The sequence below is a fragment of the Desmodus rotundus genome, chromosome 6, assembly GCF_022682495.2.
Source record: "Desmodus rotundus isolate HL8 chromosome 6, HLdesRot8A.1, whole genome shotgun sequence".
NCBI lineage: Eukaryota > Metazoa > Chordata > Mammalia > Chiroptera > Phyllostomidae > Desmodus > Desmodus rotundus.
The window spans coordinates 30,649,842-30,659,230 of NC_071392.1; the positions used below are offsets into that span (position 1 = coordinate 30,649,842).

The 9,389-nt window shown below is 40.1% G+C and overlaps 2 pseudogenes; one reads left to right on the forward strand and one right to left on the reverse strand.

Moving 5' to 3' along the window:
• Positions 1–5,856: 5,856 nt before the first annotated feature.
• LOC112319823 (NADH dehydrogenase [ubiquinone] 1 alpha subcomplex subunit 12 pseudogene) lies at positions 5,857–8,036 on the reverse strand (annotated as a pseudogene).
• Positions 8,037–8,054: 18 nt separating this feature from the next.
• LOC112319824 (TIP41-like protein) lies at positions 8,055–8,812 on the forward strand (annotated as a pseudogene).
• The last annotated feature ends 577 nt before the right edge of the window (positions 8,813–9,389 follow it).

A 9,389-nucleotide genomic window follows, 5' to 3' on the forward strand; every position in this document is an offset into this window, starting at 1 on the left:
TTTTATCACGGTACATATAAGTGTGATATTAAAAATTGACCTCAGCATTAGAAGTCCATGTAAATTATTTTCCTCTAGAAAGGTTCTGTGAATTTCTTTGTTGTTAGGATTCAGTGAGACAGTCTGTAAAGTGCTTAGGCAAGAAATGAAGATTTGAGATTTGGGTAAATAAATAATCAAAATGTTCTTGGTCTGAAATTGCAATGAAACTAGCTAGACATCAAAGAAAAGAGAACATGGCCTCAATTAACTAGAACGTGCTGAGACCTATGTGTTTTGAATAACCAGAAATTTTATTTTTAAGTCTCAAAACCTTCTTAAAAATATTTTTAAAGTGTTTCGTGCTTTCTTCATTAAAGAAGATAATTTAATCTTTATTTTATGACCTAGACACTGTCAGTGCCTCAGTTTCAGCTTTCAAAAATAGTTTTATTATAGATCCATCACTGTAAGAATTATGCAAAAAAATTACTCTTTAAAAATATAGGATATAAGGATTTTTCATGCAATTTTCCTCCTTTTTCAGCGAGGGAATGCATGACATGAGGTTTCTCTGATTGGAGTCCTGTTAATTAACATTTTATTTTGCATATATTGTTACTTTGATATAGGACTGATAGGCCTAACTGTGGGGTTAGGGAGAGGAGGTGAATCATTTGTCCCTATGTGCAAAGCAGCCAGAAACTTTATATTAACTTTAGATACTTTAATTGAATGACTGCTATGGAAAAGAAACTGGGGGAGGGATGAGGAGAGACTTAAAGAGGTGAGTGAGATACTATCACCAACTTCTTAGAAGTTTATAGGCAAAGGAGAAGTCAAAACTCTGCAATGCTGTTTCTTCGTTGGACCTCAGCAGCCAGTTGCAGTGATCAACCATAGAGAACATTGGAACACATGGGATTCCAACGTCATCCACCGGGTGCTGACAGCAATCTGTCTACTAACCAGTAACCCCGAGTAAACCCATATAATTAATGGGTGATGTCAAGACAGGGCCACTTCCTAACAGAGTTCCACTGGCTCTGGACAGAGCCCTGTCCTGCTAATACTTTGTGAAAAATGAGAATAAAAAGATATTCTGCAAATGTATCAGATTAGTAGTTAAAAACAAACCAGAAAAGACAGTAAACACAGGATGAGAGAATCAAGATCCAAAACGCTGAACTATTTGGCTGAATGTTAAACATGATTATTACAAAGGGGGAAATAAGTTCCTGCACTCTGGCCCACAGGAAAAAAAAAAAAGAGCACAGTGTACAAATACAGGATGGGAGAGGCATGGAACAGTGTGTGTGTGTGTGTGTGTGTGTGTTTCTGTATGTGTTGCGTGTTTCAAAGAATCAGACTTGAACTAGCTTGAATTGACCACCATACAAAGAGGAAATATTAGTTATTAATAAACAAAACTGTTTATTCTCATTTTAATCAAATAAATTAAAATTAAACTCGTAGTCCCTTGATCTACCAAATTGATGAAGATAGGAAAAATAACAAACCTCATGCTGGATGAGAAAGGTGTGAAGAAATAGGCTTTCTTATATACTTCACATCAAAGTGTGAATTGGTAAGTTTTGCAACAGTTTGGTGATATGTATTGGAAATTATAAAACTATGCAGCCATTTTATTCAAATAATTACATGTCTGTGAATTTACTTAATTAAATAATTAAGGATGCACATAAGTTTTTAACTTCTGGCACATAAACCACAGCATTCATTTTTTCCGCCTGTACCGAAATAGCATTGACATATACCATATGGAAGATTAAGGTGTACAGTGTGATATTTGATACATATATATTGAGATACAGTTAGCATGACAAAGTTAGTTAATACAGTATTCACCTCACATAGCTACCATTTTTTCTTTTTGTTGTCATAACATTTAAGATCTATTACTCCTTTAAGAACATTCGAGTATATAACATAGTATTTTTAGACATCATGCCATACATTAGATTCCCCTGAACTTATTCATCTTACAACCAGAAGTTAATACACTTTGACCAACAACTCCCTCACTTCCTCCAACCCCCAGCCCCCCGAAACCACCATTCTACAGTTATCATTCAGCATCTGCTGGGGATTGGTTCCAGAACCCCACCACCTCTCCCCTGCCTTCAAATCCCCAAATCCACAGATACTCAAGTCCCTCATATAAAATGGTGTAGCATCTGCATATTACCTATATTTGTATATAGGCTACAGCAAGGTACATCTACCCATCACTTCACATGGATTCAATGTAGTGCTTGGCATGTGTCAAATTCGAGTTTTGCTCTTTGGAACTTTACGGAATTTTTTTCCTCAGATAGTTTCAATCCATGGTTGATTGAATCTGCAGATTTGAAACCTGAGGCTATGGAGGGCCAGGTATACTCTCTCTTTGCACATGAGTATTTTTGTGAATAATACAGAGAACATGGGGATGCTTACAGTTCTTCAAGACCCTGATGTCATTTCCTTCGGATATATATCCAGAAGCAGGAATTTCTGGATCATTTGCTAGTTCTATTTTTAATATTTTGAGGAACCTCTATACTGTTTTCCTTAGTGACTGTACCAATTTACCTTCCCACCAATAGTACATAAAGGTTCCCTTTTCTGCATATCCTTACCAATACTTATTCTTGTCTTTTTGATAATACAGCTTCTAACAGGTGTGAAGTAATATCTCATTGTGGTTTTAATTTGCCTTTTCTTGATGGTTAGTGGATGATGGACATCTCTTCATGTACCTGCTGGCCATTTATTTATCTTCTTTGGAGAAATGTTTGTTCATATCCTTTGTCCATCTTTCCATGAACTACCTTTGTGGTTGTTGTCATCGAGTTGTAAGATTCTCTATATAGTTTGGATATTAGCTTCTTATCAGACAGATTGTTTGCCAATACTTTCTCCCATTCTACAGGTCATCTTTTCATTTTTTTATTGTTTCTCTTGTTGTGCAGAAGATTTTTAGTTTGGCGTAGTCCCACATGTTTATTTTTGATTGAGTGGCTTGTACTTTGGGCATTATTGTTCTCTTTTTGCTTATTGAAGCCTTTTAATTTCTATAATTAAAAATAATATTTATTTTAAAATACTTCAGTGTTGCAGTTGAAAGCAAGGTCAGGTTTTGTTGCAGCCAAGATAGAGGCATAGGTAGACACACTATGCCTCCTTGTACAACCAAAAGAAGGGCAACAACAAATTTAAAAACAAAAACAACCAGAACTGACAGAAAATCACACTGTATGGAAGTCCAACAATCAAGGAGTTAAAGAAGAAACATTCATCCAGACCGGTAGGAGGGGCAGAGATGGGCAGCCGGGTGCAGAGGACTCGCAGCAAGGCAGCAGCTAGTGGACTGGGTGAGGTGGTTGATGGCAGAGCAGGGATCCCACATTCTCGTGCAGATAAACCAGGAGGAACAACTGGGGAGCGAGACAGACCCCGCAACCCAGGGCTCCAGTGCGGGGAAATTAAGCCTCAAAACCTCTGACTGAAAACACCTGTGGGGGTTGAGGCGGTGGCAGGAGAAACACCCAGCCTCACAGGAGAGTTCATTGGAGAGACCCACAGGGTCCTAGAATGTATACAAGCCTGCCCACCTGGGGATCAGCACCAGAAGGTCCCAATTTGCTTGTGAGTAGTGCAGGAAGTGACTGAAAACCGGCAGAGAGCAGAGCAAGCAGCATTGTTCTCTCTCGGACCCCTCCCCTACAGACAGCATCACAATGCAGCGATTTGGGTTGCCCTGCCCTGGTGAACACCTAAGGCTTTGCCCCTTACCCGTAACAGGTACACCAAGACAAAAAGAAAAGGCCCAAATGAAAGAACAGATCAAAGCTCCAGAAAAAATACAACTAGGCAATAAAGAGATAGCCAACCTATGAGATGCACAGTTCAAAACACTGGTTATCAGGATGCTCCAGGAACTCACTCACTGGGTACTTCCACAGCATAAAAAAGACACAGGCAGCAATGAAGGTTGCATTATGTGAAATAAAGAAAAATCTACAGGAAACCAACAGTGATGGGGAGGAAACCAGGACTCAAATCAACAGTTTGGAGCAGAAGGAAGAAAGAAACACTCAACCAGAACAGAATGAAGAAATAAGAATTCAAAAAAATGAGGAGAGGCTTAGGAACCTCCGGGACATCTTTAAACGTTCCAACATCTGAATCATAGGGGTGCCTGAAGGAAAAGAGGAAGACCAAGAATTTGAAAACTTACTTGAAAACATAATGAAGGAGAACTTCCCCAATCTGGTAAAGGAAATAGACTTTTAGGAAGTCCAGGAAGCTCAGAGTCCCAAAGAAGTTGAACCCAAGGAGGAACACACCAAGGCACATCATAATTACATTACCCAAGATTAAACAGAAGGAGAGAATCTTAAAAGCAGCAAGAGAAAAGGAGGAAGTTACCTACAAAGGAGTTCCCACAAGACTATCAGCTGATTTGTCAAAAGAAACCTTGCAGGCAAGAAGGGGCTGGAAAGAAATATTTCAAGTCATGAAAAGCAAGGACCTCCATCCAAGATTACTCTATCCAGCAAAGCTATCATTTAGAATGGAAGGGCAGATAAAGTGCTTCCCAGATAAGGTCGAGTGAAAGGAGTTCATCATCACCAAGCCCTTATTATATGAAATGTTAAAGGGACTTATCTAAGGAAAAGAAGATCAAAACTATGAACAGTATAATGACAACAAACTCACAGCTATTAAAAACTGAACCTAAAAAAAACAAAAACAAACTAAGCAGACAACTAGAACAGGAACAGAATCACAGAAATGGAGATCACATGGAGGGTTATCAGTGGGGGAGTGGGAGGAGGAGCGGGGGGAAAGATGCAGAAAATAAGTAGCATAAATGGTAGGTAGAAAATAGACAGGGGGAGGGTAAGAATAGTATAGGAAATGTAGAAGCCAAAGAACTTATATGTACGACCCATGGACTTGAACTAAAGGCAGATAGTGCTTGTGGGAGGGGGTGTGTAGGGTGGAGGGGAGTAAAGGGTGGGAAATGGGACAACTATAATAGCATAATCAATAAGATATATTTTAAAAAAAGAAAGCAAGGTCAATATGAGTCCACAGGATAAAATGACTGTGAAAATATCTAGTTTGGCTACATTGACAGAGAGTAGTATTTTCTTTTTAAAGAGGCCATAGTAGTGTTCAGCAATGCCCAGATCAGATGTGAGGTGGAATATAGAGCTCCTTCCATTTGGGGAGCCACACTTTGGTGGGAACATTGACATGGAGACCTTTGAAGGGGTATTTAGAGAAAAGCTATCAGAACAATGAGAGAATCCAAAATCACTCCATAATAGGGATGGTGGCGAGAACTGTGGACATCTAGCTTAGAAAGAAGACTTAGAGGGAACATAATAACTGTCTTAAAATTGTAAAGTTTTATCACTTAAAATAATAATCATAACTAACCTCAATTTATTTCGTGCTCATTAATCCTCACCACAGCTTTATAAGAGAGACACTAATATTATTCTTCCTTTACAGACGAGGGAACTGAGGCTCAGGAAGTTCAGATAACATGCCCAAAGTCATACATGCATTAGTGATAGTGCCAGCGTTCAAACCAGAATCTGTCTAACTCACATCCCAACAAAGGAAAAGAGACTGGGGGTTTCTGTGACTCCTGATGAATAGAATTGGGATCACAGCAGGCATCTCTATACTCAGAGATTTATCTCAGAAAAATAAAAACTGTCTAATTATGCATTGGGTTGCCATGGAAGATAGTGAATGTCCCTCTCTACACTAATTTATTTTATTTATTTTTGTTTAATCACATTAAAATTAAACAGTAAAAGTGTAATTACATGAAAGCCTCATATTTTACATGTTTTAATTATTTTGCATTGCCTTGTAAAGTGTTGATGGTTGGACCCACTCTTGAATCTTCTTTCTAGAGGTGGAATAGGGTACCTATTGCTCTGGGGTGTCACTCACGTTGAATTTATGGCTTGTCCAGATGAATTTATGAGCAGTAAGTGGTTTTGTTGTTGGAGGACCATCAGTCACTCAGTGAGGCCAGCCATGCCATTCAGGGGCACCAGGCTTCCACCCACATCAGAGAATGTGTTTTTGCCATTCATTTCAGTAGTAGTATATGTATAACCCATCAGTGATGGCCAAAACACTGCTGTGGTCTTCATAGTCTTTGTTCCCACGTTTGTCTTCCCCCAATAACGTGCCAACCCTCACCTCATTTGCCCTGAAGGGAATTCGCAGACGGCCTCAGAGGCCTCAGTGGCCACTGACTTGCAGCAGCCCGAGCTTCTGGACCTGCAAGGTGCTCCATTTCGTGCTGCAGGCCTGTCCTTCCAGGTGCAAAACTCCTGTCCCTATATACACTTAATGTAGAATCAGTGACACTCATGAGTGATGACAGAGGGATCTCAGACTTCAGTATGCATGAGCATCACCTGGGAGAGCTTGATAAAACCAGATTCTCTCCTTCCCGGCCATATATTCTGCTTCAGAGGGCCTGAGGTGGTAGGATCCAGAAATTTGTAGTTCTGTCAGGCTCCCAGGTGATACCAATGATTCTGGTCACACACTGAGATATTTTTAAATCCTAAAATTCTGTTACTTTCTAAAAATCAAACTCTATGGGTTCGACAAAATTTGTGTCATTCACAACCTCTGTCATGGAATTGCATGCATCCTGCACCTAAATCATACATGTTGTTTGCTTGCTTTTTTCTTATTCAAGTTACCTGTCAATAGGGTATCCTATATGTTTTTAAAGTAACCTTTGGATAGCTGAGTTTTTAAAAAATTTCCAGAGATTGCTAATATATCAGAGACAGGTCTCTCTGTCTCTCTCTTTCTCTCTCTCTCTCCCCCCGCCTCTCTCTCTCTCTCTCTCTCTCTCTCTCTCTGTGTATCTTAGAAATCCATCTATATTTCTGATAAAGAATGAGTAAAAGCAAACCTCATTAAATTATGAGACAGGGGACTGATAAATCTTAGCGTCTCCTGATTATCCGGGAGGAAATGTACTTCTCTAGAATGATTCACTCTTCAGCTGTCTCGCTCAGTTTGGAATGGGAAATGAAATTGCTGTTGTTTGCCAAGAAATAAGGACAATGACCATATGTTATAGACCATGTTTTATTATTTTCAACAGTGGCAAACTCAGCATTAAATAGTGTTAATTTTTCAGAACTTCCGAACTCTACTCATATTTACCTTAAGGGAAGCTTTATTGGTTTTATCCACTTTTGATGAGGTTAAAATTGCCCAGTGTCTTTAAAATAGGCAAAACAATCTAAAAACAAATATTAAGGAGAAAAAGAGAGCTCTCCATAATTGTACCACGGGCCCTCTGCTTCCTAGAGGACAGCTGATACAATGCCTACGGCTGCTTCTTTACACACAGGATTGCCCCCGCGAACCTGAACAGCCAGGATCCCCATATAAGAACTGAATGTGGCTTTTAAGTTGATAAGATAGAGTTTAGCTGCTGTATTTTATGACATAATTTAGCTGGTGTTCCTTTACAGAGGGCCACTGGCTGGCCAACTTTTAAGTCATAAACATTTGATTGTGGAGTAATTTAATTTAATGATTTGTTTAATCTTCAAATCACAAGGGGCTGTTTTCAAAACACTTTGTTGCTACGTTGATCCGTTTTTAACCTATAGGATTAATAACCGATGTTGAAATGCAGTAGGGGAAAAAATTGACAATGAACTTCTTTCTAAAAGAAATGGCACCTGAACAGAATTATCAGATTTATGCAATGACTCCCCAGATAACAGATACATTCAAAATACCAAACCTTTAAAATCACAAGCCTTTTGGCCTCAGCCAGGTACTTCCCCTGGTTAGAGCAGGCATCACCAACCCCTGGGGCCACAGACTGCTACCAGTCTGTGGCCTGTTAGGAATCAGGAAGCACAGCAGGAGGTGAGTGGATTAAAGTTGAGGGTGGGGATGGGGGCACAGCTGGGCCACAGTAAGGTGGAGGAACTGGCGCCCACTGCTGAGGCCTCACCTGCCAGTCCCGTGTGACCCATGCAGGCCCTGCCTTGGCCATGATCATCCACAGCCTCCAGAGCAGCCACTGGGACTTCTCCTTTGGGCCCTGGAAGCTGACCACTACCAAGACCCACATCATGAAGTTGGCAGACGTGGAGAAGTTAGCTGATGAACTGCATATGCCATTCCTCCTCAAAATGATGTTTGGAGACAACGTTTTAAGAATCTAGCACTGTTCTGACTTTGGGATTGAGTTTGATGCTACAGATGCTTTATGATGTGTAAACAACTACCAAGGAGTGCTCAAAGTAGCCTGAGCAAAAAGTGGCAGGAAAGCAGGACAGAGGGTGAACACTCCAAGGAGGTTATTAAACCACACGATTGGACCCATACAACATTACAAGGGAACATTCCCTGGAGAATCACTCAAGATAAAGGTTGTACCTACAATGGATCATATAGAGAAATTGAAAACCAGAGAACAGATTTATTTTTTTGAAGTTATTCTTCTGTTTGAGGATGAACCTCATGATCTTGGAGTTTCAAGTCTGTGTGAAAATCAGAGTAATGCCTTCCAGTTTTTTCCTGCTACTGTTGAGGGGTTTTTGAGAATTGATGAAGTGCTTATCAGAACGAATGACATGAGACTTTACCACGAAGCCGACAAGTACGTTATGAGAATATATGTCACAAGAGCATTATTGCTAATTTAACACATCCTCCGCCTTGCTTCTTCACAGAGCCCAGGGAAATGGCACAGTATTTACTGATGAAGGAGGCAGCAGACTCACAAGAAAATGCACCTGTGGAATAGAATGTGATGTACCACATGCTCGCTGTGGAATCTGATGGAGATCTTGTAGGTGTGGATGGCGGTATTTTTATTATGAGAATTAATTGCCTTGTCTATGTGCAGATTTTCAGTAGCCTTAAAGGAAAAAAATAAAAGATTGTTGCAGGAAAAAATAATAAAGTCAAGGCGGAATATCCTGAGATTGCCACATAGGCACTGAATAGCCTGCTTCCATTTCCAACATCCTGTCCTTGTGAAGCAGTGTTTTCTGCAGTGACAGCAACCAAAACGAGGTTATGGAGTAGACTGGACATAAGCAACATGCTTTGGTGTCACTGTCTCCCACCACCCCCAGATGGGACCGTGTAGTTGCAGGAAAACAAGCTCAGGGCTCCCACTGATTCTGCATTATGATGACTTGTATAATTATTTCATTCTATATTACAATATAATAATAATAGAAATAAAGTACACAATAAACCATCCCGAAATGAATCCTCGTGCCCTGGTCCATGGGAAAATTGTCTTCCATGAAACCGCTCCCTGGTGCCAGAAAGACTGGGGGCCACTCGGTTGGAGCATCACCCTGATATGACAG